We start from the raw sequence: 18,313 nt of genomic DNA on the forward strand, positions 1-18,313 counted from the left end.
AATCAACTAGAGCAATTTGATTAGTATGACAAATAGCGTAATGCAAACTTGCTCTAGCTCTACAAGGGTTGCAAGCCCCCTATCCAACAATTCTAGTTGCAAGGATTACTTAGGCACACAAACTTGCTACTCTAAAGATCTCAACTAGATGAATGTAAATAATAAAGCAAGTTCTCAATTTTAATTACTCTAAAGAGCTTGTATCAACTAGTTTACAAGAATGTAATCAAGTAAGTAGGGTGATTATACCGTCGTGTAGGGGATGAACCAATCATAAGATGAAGATCAAGCCAATCACCGGGAGAATGCAAATGACAAGAGACAATTGATTTTCTCCCGAGGTTCACGTGCTTGCCAACACGCTACGTCCCTGTTGTGTCGACCAACACTTGGTGGTTCGGTGGCTAAGAGGTGTTTCACAAACCTCGTCCACACAATTGGACACCGCAAGAACAGACCCACAAGTGAGGTAACTCAATGACATAAGCAATTTACTAGAGTTACCTTTCGGCGCTCCACCGGGGAAGATACAACTCCCCTCATAATCACCGGAGACGGCCACAAATAATCACCAACTCATGTCGATCCTCCACCGCTGCACTGAGCCGTCTAGGTGGTGGCAACCACCAAGAGTAACAAGCAAAATCCATAGCGCAACACGAATACCAAGTGCCTCAAGATGCAATCACTCAAGCAATGTACTTGGATTCTCTCCCAATCTCACAAAGATGATGAATCAATAATGGAGATGATTGGGAGGACTTTGGCTAAGCTCACAAGGTTGCTATGTCAATGAAAATGTGTAAGAGTTACCCCTTGAGCTGGCCATGGGGCTATAAATAGAGCCCCCATCAAATAGAGCCGTTATACCCCTTCACTGGGCAAATCGTGGGTCGACCAGACGCTGCAGTCCAACTGACCGAACGCAGCATCGGACGCGCCAGTCATGAATACCGGACATGTTCGGTCGGCATACCAAACATGTCCAGTAGCCTTAGACTGCCACATGTCTGGTTCAAATCATCATAGTCGTTGCCGCGCATACTGCCGATGACCGGATGCTCACACCGGACGCAGACACTCAATTGACTGGACGCTCCACCGTCGAGTCTGGTCGAGTCCAGTAAGCCACCAGGGCCGACCGAACGTGTCTGGTAGAGACTGATCGGACGCTGAGCCTCAGCGTCCGGTCGAGTACAGTAAGCACCCATGGACGACCGGACGCGTCCGGTCACATTAGACCGGATGTTGCCAGCGTCTAATCGACTTCATTATGGAACACTATTTTTCTGAGTCATACCGGACGTGTCCGGTGTGGCAACCGGACACGTCCGGTCGCTGAGTCAGCCGCCGAATACTGGACGTGTCCGGTCATCATACCGGACGCGTCCGGTCACTCTATAACCAGCGCGACTACCTCCTCTTTGACTCTATCTTTTTCACCCTTACTCAAATGTGCCAACCACCAAGTGTATCACCATGTGCACATGTGTTAGCATATTTTCACAAACATTTTCAAGGGTGTTAGCACTCCACTAGATCCTAAATGCATATGCAATGAATTAGAGCATCTAGTGGCACTTTGATAACCGTATTTCGATACGAGTTTCACTCTTCTTAATAGTACGGCTATCTATCCTAAATGTGATCACACTCACTATGTGTCTTGATCACTAAAACAAAATGGCTCCTACATTTTATACCTTTGCCTTGAGCCTTTTGTTTTTCTCTTTCTTCTTTTCCAAGTTCAAGCATTTGATCATCACCATGCCTTGAACCTTTGTCATGATCTTCGTCATTGCTTCATCACTTGGAGTAGTGCTACCTATCTGATAATCACTTTGATAAACTAGGTTAGCACTTAGGGTTTCATCAATTAACAAAAACCAAACTAGAGCTTTCAATCTTCTCCTTTTTGGTAATTGATGACAACCCTTATACAAAGATATGAATTAAGGTTCATTTGAATCCATGTTGCTTGCCCAAATATATTTACCATGTGTAAAAGAATATGAACAAGTTTCATGAACTCCAAATGGTAGTAATTGCTCCCCCTACATATGTGCTAAGAGTTTGAATTGTAGCTTGCACATATGCCTAGATTGGACATATAGGAGTCAATTTTTACCAAATGATGCTAAGGTATAAGAGATGGACCTTTGAAGCATGATACCAATCGGAGTGCACCAATATACCATCCTTAGCACCATTAGTAGCTAGACATTCACAAAAACTAGAATACTCCATGAGATCAATATTAAAAACAAGGGTCTAGTTTTCATAATGTGAGCATGAGTCTAGTTACTTTAGCCTATGCATGCTAGTTTTTCATTTCAACATTCAAACCTACAACTAGCATACATCACACAAACATGGATATTAAAAATTTATGCCATGCAAGCAACCATATGAGTTCATGAGCTTGCTCCCCCTATTTAATTGATCCCCTTCCTTTGTCATAATTATTTCTTCCCTTTGTTTCACTATCTTTGTACACTATTTCTCCCCCTTTGTCACCAATGACCACAAAGGCTTAAAGTATAGATAGGGTAGGATTATTAATGTCAACAATTTTCCCAAAAGGTGACCTCAAATTATGGATATGTTGGGGTGAAACCATGTGAAATGAGGATCATTTTCTCAATTCCAAGGACAAGCTTCTTCACACCTCCAAATAAGGGTTATCTTGTAACATGTTGAGTTAAACACTTATAGCTCATTTTCTAAATCAAACACTAGGTTTACAAGCCCACAAACATGTCATATGCTACCACTAGATCATTTCAATTATACAAGCAATAGTGGTACCATATAAGCATCAAATTCATTTGTTTTTCATGAATGAGCCTATTTAAATGTGAAATATGTCTAGATGCTCTAATCATGTCCTTAGCAATGGATGGATGACATGTCAATCAACTTTACCTTGCTTTGCTCAAAGGAGAGGCATGTCATATAGTGGGGCTGCATCAACACATATTAGAGAAGTCAAGTATGTTCAATTCATTCCTTAGCTTGCAAAACCTTTTCTCATCAAGTGGCTTGGTGAATATGTCGGTAAGTTGATCTTCGGTGCCCACACTCTTAATGCAAATGTCCCCTTTTTGTTGGTGATCTCTTATGAAGTGATGACGGACATCTATATGCTTTGTTCTTGAGTGTTGAACCGGGTTGTTGGTGAGCTTTATGGCACTTTCATTGTCACATAGCAATGGCACTTGCTTGAACTTGATTCCAAAGTCACTCAAGGTAGCCTTCATCCAAAGTAATTGAGCACAACAACTACCGGCCGAAATGTACTCCGCTTCGGCGGTTGAAAGTGCTACACTATTTTGCTTCTTTGATGACCAAGACACAAGTGATCTTCCCAATAGTTGACATGTGCCCGATGTGCTCTTTCTCTCAACTTTGCATCCCGCATAATCGGAATCCGAATATCCAATCAACTCAAATCTTACTCCTTTGGGATACCATAATCCAACATGTTGTGTATGCTTCAAGTACCTCAATATTCTCTTTGTTGCCTTCAAATGACTTTCTCTTGGTGAGGCTTGAAATCTTGCACACATGCATACACTAAACATCACATCCGGCCTTGATGCAGTTATATAGAGTAGACTTCCAATCATGGACCGATACAGCTTTTGATCCACCATGTTGCCACTAGCATCACTATCTAAGCTTCCACTTGTCCCCATTGGTGTGCTAATAGCTTTACTCTTATCCATTTCAAATTTCTTGAGCATGTCCTTGATATACTTGCCTTGACTCACAAATGTGCCATTCTTTATTTACTTGATTTGAAGACCAAGGAAGTAACTAAGTTCTCCAATCATAGACATCTCAAACTCACTTGCCATCATCTTGCCAAACTCCTCACAAAATTCTTGATTTGTTGATCCAAAAATGATGTCATCAACATAGATTTGCATTACAAACAAGTCATTTCCAAGCTTCTTGGTGAAGAGAGTGGTGTCAACTTTTCCTATCTTGAATCCCTTAGAGAGTAGGAAATCTCTTAATCTCTCATACCATGCTCTAGGTGCTTGTATCAATCCATACAAAGCCTTTCTCAACTTGTAGACATGGTTGGGTTTCTTCTCATCCTCAAAACTGGGAGGTTGCTCAACATACACAAGCTCATTGATGTACCCATTGAGAAATGCACTTTTCACATCTATTTGGTACAACTTGATGTTGTGGGCACAAGCATAGGCTAACAAGATCCTAATTGCTTCCAATCTTGCAACTGGGGCATATGTTTCTCTAAAGTCAAGACCTTCAACTTAAGTGTAACCTTAAGCCACCAATCTTGCTTTGTTGCTTATTACTATCCCATCTTGATCTTGCTTGTTCCAAAAGACCCACTTAGTTCCAATCACATTATGATCCTTAGGCCTCTCAACTAAATCCTATACTTGGTTTCTTGTGAAGTTGTTTAGCTCTTCATGCATAGCATTTATCCAATAAACATCCTTCAAAGCTTCATCTATCTTCTTAGGTTCAATAGATGATACAAATGAGAAATGCTCACAAAATAAAGCCAATCTTGATCTTGTTTGCACCCCTCTTGAAATATCACCAATGATAGTGTCCAATGGATAATCTCTTGCAACATTGGTTGGTTGAAGCACTCGCACTTGATTGCTAGCATTTGTTTGATCACTTGGTTGAGATGATGAACTAGCCATTTGTTGATTTTGCACATTGACATTACTAGTGCCTGCTTGGATTTGATCATGAGAACCACTAGCTTACATATTTGAGTTGGAGAGCACTTGGTTCTTGTCATCTTCAATATCAATCACCTCTCTAGGCCTTATATCACCAATGTCCATGTTCTTCATTGCATTGACCAATTGAGTGCCTCTTACATCATCTAGATTCTCTTCTTCCTCTTGGGAACCATTTGTTTCATCAAATTCCACATCATGAACCTCCTCAAGAGTACCACTAGCCAAATTCCAAACTCTATAAGCTTTGCTAGTAGTGGAGTAACCAAGCAAGAAACCTTCATCACATTTCTTTTCAAACTTGCTCAATCTAGTACCTTTCTTCAATATATAGCATTTACAACCAAAGACCTAGAAGTATGTTATGTTGGGCTTTCTTCCATTCAATAGCTCATAAGGTGTCTTCTCCATCATGGGGTGATAATAGAGTCAGTTGCTACAGTAGCAAGCCGTGTTGATTGCTTTGGCCCAAAATGAATGACTCACATTGTACTCACTCAACATTGATCTTGCCATATCAATCAAGGTTCTATTCTTTCTTTCAACTAGCCCATTTGATTGAGGAGTATACTTAGCTAAGAATTGATGTCTAATTCCAAATTCATCACATAACTCATCAACTCTAGTGTTCTTGAATTCACTACCATTGTCACTTCTAACTTTCTTGATTGTTGTTTCAAATTCATTGTGAATGCCTTTGACAAATGATTTGAATGTAGCAAACACATCACTCTTATCAACAAGAAAGAACACCCATGTGTATCTAGTGAAATTATCCATAATCACAAATCCATATTTGTTTCCACCAATGCTAGTGTATGTGGTTGGTCCAAACAAGTCCATGTGCATCAACTCAAATGCCTTAGATGTGCTCATCATGCTCTTCTTAGGATGTGTGTTACCAACTTGCTTTCTAGCTTGACATGCACTACATAGTTTATCTTTCTCAAAAGTGACATCTTTCAAGCCTCTAACTAAGTCATGCTTGATTAACTTGTTTAATTGTTTCATTCCAACATGACCAAGCCTTCTATGCCATAACCAACCCATGCTAGACTTACTGATCAAACATGTTGACAATTGAGCTTCTCTAGCATTGAAATCAACTAAGTATAGATTCTCATATCTAAATCCTTTGAATATCAAGTTAGAGCCATCTACACTTATGATCTCTACATCATCCACACCAAATATGCACTTGAAACCAAGATCACACAATTGAGCTACCGACAATAGGTTGAAGTTCAAGCTCTCTACTAGTAGCACATTGGAAATGCTCAAATCATTGGATATTGCAATCTTACCAAGCCCTTTGACCTTGTCTTTGCCATTGTCACCAAATGTGATACTATCAATCCTATTGCTCTTGCTTTCATTGATTGAATTGAACATTCTTGGATCACCGGTCATGTGTTGTATGCACCCACTATCAAGCACCTAATGCCTTCCTCTGGCTTTATAATTTACCTACAAAAGAAGATCAATTCTTTTTAGGTACCCAAACTTGCTTGGGTCCTTGTAGGTTAGTCACTGTCGACGAAATATGGTCGGCAGTCTACTTAGGGGTATGCCCAAGGTAGTAGATTGTTGGTAGACAGATGCGCAAGCCACAAACAAGACGGTGATGCAAGATAGACACGAGGTTTTATCTAGGTTCGGCCGCCAAGAAGGCATAATACCTACGTCCTACGTCTGATTTGTATTGCTGTATGTCAATGAGAGATGTTTTTTAGAGGGATCCCCTGCTTGCCTTATATAGTCCGGAGGGCAGGGTTATAGATCTGGAAACCAATCCTAGTCAGTTACAATTGCCATATACGGCCGGATAAGGATTCCTATTCTAACCGACCAGGATCCTGCTTGATCGCCAAATCTGCCTTGACTCCTTGTGCGGGACTCCGATCAGGTTGGCTAGGCCGCACGTCATCTTTTAGGTGGACCAGACCCATTGATCTGGGCTGGCCCAAGCTTAGCCATAAGGGTATAGGGGTTAATACCCGCATAGCTAGTCCCCGAGCACCATGTATTATGCTGAGACACGCCATTTTAACCTTCTCTGACAAGTAAGGCTTGAGTTCTTGACATTTCTAACCACCGTCATCGCCGGAGAAGTAAGTTGTCCAAAGAATGTATGGTGCTCTTAAGAAAAAAGAAAAAGATTTCTGTCCTGAGAAGTGTGCCCACTTGTATTTCTGGAAAGAAATGTAAGTGGTCTTGAAGCATAGCATCCTTGAATCATCAGAGGTGTAGGGGTTGAAAAAACTAACATATTCACCGCAAGGTGAAGTGTGCCCACTTAGTCCCCGAGCCTAGTAGTAGGTGACGTAGGCACGTGGTGCCAGGGTCTAAAAAGAATTCCTAGTTAAGTTGAGAACCCAATTGTCGTACAAACAAAAACAAGATGCACCGGCAGGTGCATCGTACCGACGTAGTCCCCGAGCTTGCTGGAAGGCGATGTATGAACCTTGTAGCAAGGGCTAAATAAATGTCTCTCAACTGTATGTGAGTACAACTCACATGTAGCCGAGGAGAACCATTCTCCGAGCAGTGGTCGGGACAGTCCCCGAGCACATTGATAATCCTTACAATCATTCAAAGCACAGGGGTCAATTAAAACACATTCACCGCAAGGTGAAGTGTGCCCACTTAGTCCCCGAGCCTGGTAGTAGGTGACGCAGGCACATGGTGCCAGGGTCTAAAAAAGAATTTCCACCGAAGTTAAAAATCCAATCGTTGTACAGGTAATACAAGATGCACCGGCAGGTGCATCGTACCGACGTAGTCCCCGAGCTTGCCGAAAGGTGAAATATGAGCTTGTAGCAAGGTCTAAATAAATGTCTCTCAACTGTATGTGAGTACAAATCACATGTAGCCGAGGAGAACCATTCTCTGAGCAGTGGTCGGGATAGTCCCCGAGCACATCAGTTGTCGAAGCAGTCCCCGAGCATGACAGTGGTCGGAGCAGTCCCCGAGCACGTCAGTGGTTGGAGTAGTCCCCGAGCACGTTAGTGGTCGGAGCAATCCCCGAGCACGGTAGTGGTCTTGGCAGTCCACGAGCACGGCAGTGGTCTAGGTAGTCCCCGAGCACGGCAGTGGTCTTGGCAGTCCACGAGCACGGCAGTGGTCTGGGCAGTCCCCGAGCACGGCAGTGGTCTAGGCGGTCCCCAAGCATTGTAAGAGTCTGATCCATCCTTGAGCACAAAACAAGCATCGAAAACACAAACGCCATTGATGTATTTATTTGGTGTATTTATTTATCTCCTTTCTCTGCCAAGTCCAGTCTGACATGCCTGGTCAAAAAAGCAGATGGGTATAGTATGTCATTCTGTCTTCTTACTCTTTTCTGGCAAACAGTCGCTTGGCACCTGTATGGAGGTGCGTCAGTGTGGGCCCTCTTACACTATCAATGAAGAGGCGCGTACACTAGTAATGAAGGGGTGCGTTTATTGGCGTAGATCTTGAGGTTGTGTGAACAACCGTCTGCGGCACGTGCGCACGTCTCCTAATAATCTCAGGCAGACGAAACGATGGAGCTCTTTGTTATTTATAATGTAGATCTGGTAAGTTACTCATACCATTCCCCATTGTCATTCGCCGCTGCAACCTTCTTCTTCTTCTTGCCAAACCCTATTCCTCCAAAAATCATCGCCAACCCCCTCGCCACCGCATCCACCCCTTAGTAAAGACAGACTAATGGCAAAGAGAGACACCCAGAAGAAAGGCGGAGTCATGGCGAAGGAGTGGTGGAAATCGCGGAGCAATGAGCAGACCATCGAAGACCTCGTCGCCATGGGAGTGCTCCACAACAAGGCACTCGCGGGATGGCATACGCCAGAAGGAGAAAGCTTCCCTGATCCACAACCAGGTGAGATTGTGGTGTTCTAGGATTTCTTCAAACAGGGTTTTGGGGTTCTAGTGCACCCTTTCCTTTAGGGTCTCTGCTTGTACTACGAGATTGGGATTTGTAATCTGCATCCCAACTCGATTCTTCTTGTCTCCACCTTCATCCATCTCTACGAGGCTTATGATGGCTTCCAGCCCCATTTCGACCTCTTTCGCCACCTATTCTGTCTGCGGAAGAAAGGGAGCGGTGGCTCGAAGATAGCCAGAGGCGTCTACCTCAATCTTCATGATGGCATGAAGACCCAATATCTGCACTGCCCCTGGAACACCTCGCTAGACGAATGGTACAAGAAGTGGTTCTACATCCGTGAAGAGTCGAACATAATCACCCTCTATGATGTGGGGTTGATTCTAGAGAGGAAGAATAGCTGGTCGGAGAAGCCCGAGAACTTGGAGCAGATCGTAGAACTGCTCAGGATGATCCCATGGAGAAAACTGGATGGTCCAAGTGTGGTCGGGAACTTCGTTAGCTGAAGGATCTAGCCCTGCTAGAAGAGGGTACATCCTGGCTTTGAGTACTAGGGAAGCGCAGATCCAACAAGGACCAGGAAAGAGGTGCTCGACAAGATAGAAGTCAAGGCCAGGATTGGGGAGCTATTCAACCTGGCCGATCCCAATTACGTCAGGTTGAACAACTCGAGCATGCCTTCAAGCTGGCCCGACCTCCCCCAAAGGTAAATTATGCTTCCTTTTAACTGTAGAATCATGTTGTAACAAGAAATTGAATGTTGTCTCTGTTATGTGTCTCAGAGTAATGGTCATGACCGGGCAGCAGTGTTCGTGTCTCTGCCCCCTGGTGTGGATTGGCCACAAGTTGTCGGCCCAGCTACCCAGACCAGTGCCAGGACCAACGACGTCCACTAGGCGGCACTCGAGTCTGTGGAGGATGCATCGGCCAGAGCCGCTGGCAAGCATCCGACTACCAACAAACAACGCCAAGCCATCTTCCCCCTTTCGGACGATGAAGCAGAGGATGCGGACATCTTCCGGCTCGTCCCTCGAAAGAGGAGGAGACAAATGGGGTCAACGGAGCAGGGTGGCTCCTCTGTGCCAGCAGTGATCACATCACCGACCACTGCAACACAAAGGACAAGTGAAGGAAATGCCGAGCATCAAACCCCGACGCCTGTACCGGTGGTGGAAAGAGTTCTGGTGGAACCTGCTGAGCATGCGGAGCAGGGGCGGTCAAGGAGACGCTCCTTCGCCACATCATTCCATGCTTCAAAGCTGTAAGTATCTATAACTTTGTTGTAAGCTTGTCATTTGTATTGAATACTATTATCTTCTGAACTTTTCTCTGATAAATTAGGTCGGCGTCCACCGAGAACCCCGACCAGCTAGCTAGGTACGGCACAACTTCGCCAGCAATGGCAAGAAAAACTGCCCGGCAACCGGTCGTGGAGGAGCCTGTAGAAGGAACTCCACTGGGACCTCAGCAGGTAGACGACTAGACATTAGTCCCTGGGCGGCTGGTCAAGAAGACAACCAAGCAGATACAAGTGCTCCAAGCACAAACCCTACTGAGGCAGATACCTTGGCGCCAAGGGAGCCAGATCAAGCTGAGGAGCAGTAGCCGAAAGTGGCACAGAGCACTCTTGCAGATGCAACAGCTCGTGGAAAAGCCATGGTGGTCGCGAAGACTGCAGACTCTAGACCAGCGCCGCCCCCTGAACAGGAGGCTGAAGAGGACGAAGTAGAAGAGGTCCTAGGCCATCCCCAAGATAAGCGACAACATGTATATGTGTCGCGCTAGTGGAACGACGAATGGGTTATGCACAAAGAAATCCCAGAGGTCGAAGAGACCCTAAGAGTCGAACGGGCAGCAAAGCGTCTGGTAACAGAAGTCCAAGTATGTTTGGCTTGACCACTTGACCCTGTTATGTAGTTGATTTATCTGACTTAGCTTATTTATGTGCAGGACTTGATGAAGACTGTGAAGTACCGAAAGAGGTGCTTCGACCAGATTGAGGGGATCACGACGAATAATAAAGAACTGGTGGCCGAGGTGGAATACTTGCGCCGCCAACTTGAAGCCGCCGACCAGAAGAGGGCAAAGCTAGAGGCACAAAACCAGAACCTGGTCGGCCAGCTTAATAACAAAGAGCGGGAAAGGATAAGTAAGTTGTCACTTTATCACAGCAAGTGTGTAACATGTATTGTTGTGTTGTTGGTAGTGACAACTGTAATGTAGGCTTAGAAGCTGAAGTAACCCGCCTCTAAGAGGGGAATAGCCATGTGACCGCAGAGTGTGGTCGTCTGAAGGAAGACAATGAGAAACTAGCACGCAGCCAGTCTCAACTCCAAGACCACACCACCAAAATGAAGAAGGAACTGAAAAGTAAGTATTCCAGACCACATTTCTCATTCTATTGCCCGTCTTGTCTTGTCATGCTATAACATTTGATGTCTTGTACGGTGTTCAGTTTTAAAATTCAATGCCAAGAGACATCTAGAGGCCATGATCAAAGAGCGTGATGGCTGGAAAGCACGATGCCTCGAGGTCACCTCGAGGTCACTGAGGAGCGGGACACATGGAAGAACCGGTGCCAAGAAGTGGCAACTGGCATTATGCCCGTCCTCGACCTTATTGACCCAGTGCTCACAGAGGAAGAGCCAAGGATGCCCTAGCTCGGACTAGTCGAGAGATGCAGACAAGCGTGGGGATGGTTCCAAGAGTTCGTGAAGGAGGCAGGTGAGTACACAGGTGCCCATGTACTAAGCATGGTACGTGCTCGCTACCCCCTGATCGATCTCAAGCGCCTGGAGGATAGGTACCCGAAGGAGGTAGACCTAGACAAGGCGGAGGAGCTTCAGATGGCCTAGCTAGACTTGTCGTCAAAGATAATTGGTGACATTAACCTGTGTGGAGGTGGGACAGCACCTGTACAGGGTACGCCATTGACGAGTTAGCTGGAAATGCCATCAGTTGCAAGCCAACCAATGAAGCCTGCGGTCTCGACCAGCCAGGCATCGGTGGGGCCATACCCTTTAGCTCGACTAGCACAAGAGTCCCCGAGACTCGAGTAGGATGTCAGAATCGGCGAGCAGTAAGTGCCACGCGCCCTGACCAGCCAATGTAATAGGCTTAGAGCTATATAAGGAGGACATAGTTGTGTTATTGTAAACTTGAGCATCTTCAGGCAAGCTTGTAATAACATAACTGTATATCATTATAAGCTTGTTTGCTTTGTATAAAACGTATTTAAGCTTGAAACTTTATGTTGGTGTAACTAAGTGAGAACATGTTAATGTTCTGTTTAGTTGTACCATTTTGCTCGACACATCATCCTGGAAAGTTTGTGCGGCCTTAGTTTGCCATGTGGTCGGAGTGTGAGGTACGGTGACCTATGCACACATAGACGCGGACAAGTCAAACCAAGGGGGACTTGCCGATCACCCGTAACGTAGAGAGCGGATCCCATGCACATGTTGGGAGGAACCGGGTACAAGGCCTGCTCTGAAAACCATAGAAGGAGTGGTGGTCGGCTTGTACTGGCTAAGTTAGAATAACCATTAAATTTAAAGTGACACGTTAGGGTGGTCGGAGAAATCATAACTGCTTTATTGAAGTAAATCGAAAGTACAACAGGAGTACATATCTCAGTAGTTAAGCATAGAAACGTCTAAGCTTGTCGATGTGCCATGAGTTTGGTACGTCCGTACCGTCTAGGTGAGCTAATCTATAAGACGTTGGTCGTGTGACTTCCTTGATCATGAAGGGTCCCTCCCATGGGGTTGCGAGTTTGTGGACACCAGCCTGGTTCGTCTTCCACTTCAGGACTAAGTCCCCGACCATGAAGAACCGCTCTTTTAATGTTCTTGTTGTAGTACCTGCGCAAAACAGTAAGGTATTTGGCCGTGCGTACACAAGAATCGAGCCTTTTCTCTTCTGCGCTGTTCACTTCTAGCTCCCGTACTTCATTGACCTTGCCTTCGTCGAAGTTTTCTACTCGTGCTAATCGGAAAGCTATATCTAGTGGGAGGACTGCCTCAGCGCTATAAACCATAAAGTATGGTGAGACACCAGTGTTACGACTAGGCTGCGTTCTAAGGCCCCAGACCACAGCTGGTAACTCTTTGAGCCATCTTCCAGGAGCTTTGTCGTTTTCTCTATATATCCTCTTCTTTAATGCATCCAAGATCATGCCATTTGCTCGCTCGACTTGTCCATTAGCTCTAGGGTGCACCACCGAGACGTATTTTACTACTATGCTCCTTTCATCGCAGAAGTCCCAAAAAGTGTTCCCGGTGAACTGAGTACCCAGATCGGTGATGATGTTATTGGGTATGCTGAAACGGTGGATGACCTAGTCAAGGAACATGACAGCCTTCTCTGAGGATGCCTGTACCAGAGGCATGTATTCTATCCACTTAGAAAATTTGTCAATCAGCACGAAGACGCATGTAAATTTCCCAAGAGCCGGTTTGAAAGGCCCGATCATATCTAGTCCCCAGCATGCGAAGGGCCAAGAGGCTGGAATTGTCTGGATCTCATGTGCTGGTACGTGGATTCTCTTGGTGAAAAACTGACAACCCTCACAGTGGCGGACTAGCTTCTCTGTGTCGGCTACTGCTGATGGCTAATAGAACCCTGCTTGGAAAGCCTTACCGACCAGTGTTCTTGAAGCCGCGTGGTTGCCGCAGGAGCCAGAGTGGATTTGGTCCAAGAGATGTTCGCCTTCCTCCTGTGTTATACACTTCATCAAGATTTCCTCCTTTGCGTTTTTGCGCCATAACTTGCCATCGACGAGCAGATACTGCTTACTACGACGCATCAGGCGCTCATTTTCTGTCTGATCAGTATAACTGCTGCCATCTGTCAAGTACTTGATGAAAGGTGTTCTCCAGTCTGGCTCATGAGTGGTCGAAGGCGGCTCGGTTGTGCTCGGTGCCAGAACCGTAGCCACTAATTGCTGGTCTGGAGCTTTGTCAATCGTGGAATCTTCCTCTTCGATGGAAGGCATGAGCAGGTCTTGGACGAATACGCCATGTGGGATTTTGGCTCAGGATGATCCTAACTTTGACAGTGCATCCGCTGCTTGGTTCTTGTCCTAGACCACGTGTATGTACTCGATGCCATAGAACCTGCCTTCCAGCTTTCTTATCGATTTGCAGTATGCATCCATCTTTTCTCTGGTCGTGTCCTAGTCCTTGTTGAGTTGGTTGATGACTAGAGCCGAGTCTCCGTAGACATAGAGATGTTTAACACCAAGCTCAACCGCAATACGTAAACCATGCAGGCATGCTTCATATTCGGCGGCGTTATTAGATGCCGGGAAATAAATCCTAAGGACGTACCGGAGCTGCTCCTTGGATGGTGACATGAAAAGAACTCCTGCTCTCACACCGTCAATGTTGAGAGAGCCGTCGAAGTACATCATCCAATATTCATCGGATCCCGGGGAGGCAGGCGTGCTTAAGTCTGTCCACTCGATGATGAAATCGACGAGTGCCTAAGACTTGATTGTAGTACGGCTTGCAAATTCCAAGGAGAAGGGGCATAGCTCCATTGCCCATTTGACGATGTACCCGTTCGCATCCTTATTGCGAATGATGTCCCCCAAAGGGTACTCGGTCATGACCAGCACACGATATCCGTCGAAGTAATGTCTCAACTTTTAGGATGTTATCAGTATGGCATAGAGTAGTTTCTGAACCTGTGGGTACCTGGTGTTGGATTCGTTGAGTACCTCACTAATGAAATAAATTGGCCACTGTACCTTATAGGCGTGGCCCGGCTCGTCGCGCTCGACCACCATGGTAGTGGAGACCACCCGATTGGTTGCCGCAATGTAAAGTAGGAGAGTTTCATCTTCTCTAGGAGCAGTGAGGACCAGAGGTGATGTAAGGTATTATTTTAGCTGCGTGAAGGCAGCGTCTGCCTCCTCCGACCACTCAAACTTCTCGGATGCTTTGAGCAATTTAAAAAATGGTAGCCCTTTTTCTCCTAATCTTGATATAAAACGACTGAGAGCAGCCATGCATCTGGTAAGCTTCTAGACAACCTTCACCTTTATGGGGGACTTCATGTCTAAGATAGCTTTGACTTTCTCTAGATTAGGGCGTATGCCGTCGTAACTGACGACGTTGCCTAGCAATATACCAGAAGGAACACCAAAGATGCACTTCTTTGGGTTTAACTTCCATTGGAATGTATTGAGGGCTACAAAGGTGCGTTTTAGGTTGTCAACAAGGGTATGTGCTTCCTTGGTTTTGACAACTACATCATCCACATAGGCCTCTACAAGGTCGTCTTTTATCTCGTCTGTTAGGCAGGCCTGAATGGCGCGTTGGTATGTAGCCCCGGCGTTCTTGAGCCCGAACGACATAGTCGTGTAGCAGTAGGCACCGAAAGGCGTGATGAAAGACGTCTTGATTTGATTGTCCTTTTTTAGAGCGATTTGGTGATAACTAGAGTAGCAATCAAGAAAGGAAAGGAGCTCGCAACCGGCGGTTGAATCTACGACCTTGTCTATGCGAGGTAAGCTGAAGGGGTCCTTAGGGCAGTGTTTGTTGAGATCAGTGTAATCAATGCACATTCTCCATTCATTATTATTTTTGCGTACAAGAACTAGGTTGGCTAACCACTCCGGATGATACACTTCTTTGATAAATCCAGATGCCAAAAGCTATGTCACTTCTACCCTAATCGCCTCCTTTTTGTCATGAGCGAACCGTCGTAGCTTTTGCTTGATAGGTTTAGCCTTGCTGTTGACATTCAAGGAGTGCTCGATCAAGTTCCGAGGTACACCGGGCATGTCGACAGGTTTCCATGTGAACACATCCACGTTGCTCCTTAAGAACCCAACGAGCGCGTCTTCCTATTTGGGATCCAGGTTGGCCCCAATAAGGGCCATTTTACTGGGGTCGCCGTCGACCAGCTAGATCACCTTGTGCTCCTTTGACTTGATGTTCTTGCGTGGGGCCTCGAGCTCTGGGATCTCTAGGTGGTCGGCTGAGGTCTTCTTAGCGTCGAGCATGGTCTCGGCCATGCGAATAGAGAGGTCATGGGCCTCTGCTATTTTGAAACTGTCGTCTTCGCAGGTGTAAGCGGCGTACATGTTACCTCAGAGGGTTAGGACTCCTTTCTCGGTAGGCATCTTGAGCACCAGATACCTGTAATGAGGTATGGCCATAAACTTGGTGAGCAACGATCGACCAAGAATAGCATGGTAGGTGCCGTCGAAGTCAGCGACCACAAAGTTGACGTAGTCGATGTAGAAGTGGTCTGGGGTCCCAAACTGCACAAGTAGCGTGATCTGCCCTAGAGGTGTAGAGCTCTGTCTAGGGAGAACACCCCAGAACTATGCCTCGTATGGCTTAAGATCTGCCTAAGCTATCTTCAGGGCGGGCAGACTGTTCTTGAACAGTATATCGATGGAGCTACTGCCATCGATTAGTACTCTGTTGAACTGGACCTTGTTGATACAAGGATCGAGGACTAGGGGAAAACATCCTGGCTCCGGTATTGCGGCCCATTGGTCCTTCCTGCTGAAAGAGATTTTGTGGTGAGACCATGGAGGGAGCCACGGATCGGTGAGGAGGTTATCGGCGTTGGCCACATTCAAGCAAGCTCGGGCGAGCAGCTTGTGTTCCCGCTTGGTCTCAATGGACACTTTGCCTCCGATGATGGTGTGCACATGATCGGTTGGCTTGACATACTTATGACGAGGGTCTGCATCGTCGTCGTCGTTATCCTCGTTGCGCTGTTCCCCTGCATCGTTAGGCTTGTCGGATGTGTCCGGAGCCTGTTGACGCGTATAGATAGACTTGAGAATACGGCAATTCTTCATGGTATGGTTTGACTTAGGATGGAGCTAGCAGGGCCTTTTTAATGCTTTGGCGTAGTCGTCCTCGTAGTTACGACGTCCGCCACCCTTTTTAACGGTATTGACCTCACCGTCGTCTTCTTGAGCACGCTTGCTCCTGTAATTGTCACTGCGGTTACGCCGCTGATTATGTTGGTCACGGTGGTCACGGGAGTCGTTGCGCTAGTTGCGGCGGTCAAAACTGTCGTTCCAACCACGGTTGCTGTGGTAGTCATCACGGTGTGAGGGGTGGTCGAAGCGTGGAACCCTTGCTGCTTCTTCAATAATTATCTTCTTGGCATCATCAGCGTCCACATATTTCTTAGCGGTGGATAGGAGCGCTGTGACCGATTCAGGTCTCTTCTGGAGGAGCTTGTCTCTTAGGGCATCGTGGAAGTGGAGGCCAGTGATGAAAGCCTCGATTGCCTCACTGTTGGAGATTGATGGGACCTTGATGTGCATCTCCGAGAAACGCCGAACGTACTCGCGCAGTGGCTCATCTTTCCGATCTCGGATCCGTTGCAGATCGTACTTGTTGCCCGGTTGTTCACAAGTAGCGATAAAATTGTCGATGAAGGCTTGCTTAAGCTCCTGCCAAGAATCAAAGTAGTTCGCCAGCAAGCTGACCAGCCATTGGTGACCTGCATGGCCAACAGCGACTGGGAAGTAGTTAGACATGACGTGCTCGTTAGCCATGGCTGATCTGCACGCGGTTTCATAGAGCATGACCCATAATTCGGGGTTTTCTTTGCCGTCGTACTTCTAAAGTTTCTCGAGCTTGAAATTCTTGGGCCATATGACTTGGCGAAGGTGTGGAGTAAACTGCTTCAAACCCGGCGGACCGTGGGCAGTGTCATACTCCATACAGTGATAGCTTTTGTGGGATGCTCGATCGTCGGCTCTCTGGTTGATGCGAGCGCGTAGATCGCGTCCACCGAGGTAATGGCGGAGATCGTTATTGCCATCACGGTGATCTCGATTGCCATCTGGATTAGCCCTGCGACCGTGGTTATCGCGGTGATTGTTGCGGTTGTCTCGGTGATTATCGTCCCAGACATCGCGACGGTTGTCCTCTCGACGGCGGTTGTCATCCTGACCATCGTCATGGCCACCGTTTCTGCCTTGATGGTTGTCTGATGGGTCGTTGTTGCATGAGCCACGTGGGTTGAGTGGCTGTGAGTGACTTGGGAGCTAGTGGCTGTGGCTTGACTCGACTGAGACGGATGGAGCCCGAACTTGATTTACAATCTCTACGGTCTGGGTCATGGCAGCCGTCAGATAGGCTTGTATTTTATCACGAACTGCTTAGGTTTCCGGGGTGTTGGGTAGCCGTTGCATTGTTGCCATGGCGACGGCTACGTTGGCACTTGGAGTCCTGAAGACCTATTTGTCCCCCACCCTGTCAAAAGCATCGTTGAGGTCGTGTGGCTGGACCCTTATGCGTCGCGCCTCCTGGTCTGCTTTGGCTTCGATTTGTTAGCGATTGAACCGGTCAATATTGCGTGCTTTGCGCGCGGTCCTTTCTTGTTCTGTTTTGCCAACCGCCGGCGGTTTGTCATTGCTAACAACATGGATTAAATCCCCTCGTCTTGGCGGGAAAGATAGGAATTGTGAAAACCCCAGGGCGTGGTCTGGCAGATCCAGATCGTACTTGGTGTCGTCGTCTTCGTGATGCTGAAGCTCGGTGTGTACAGATGCTTTGGATGCGATGCCAGACGAGGAGCTAGAGTCGCCCTCTTGGACTGTGTGGACGGATCCTTCTTGATAATCTTCAGTTCGGATCATATTGATGAAGTCGCGTGGCTTCGGCTGAGGTCGGTGCATAAAACACAGATCCAAGCGGCGTTGTAGGTTATACACGTAGCTAGA

Source organism: Miscanthus floridulus, chromosome 8 (genome assembly GCF_019320115.1).
Source record: "Miscanthus floridulus cultivar M001 chromosome 8, ASM1932011v1, whole genome shotgun sequence".
NCBI classification, from domain to species: Eukaryota; Viridiplantae; Streptophyta; class Magnoliopsida; order Poales; family Poaceae; genus Miscanthus; species Miscanthus floridulus.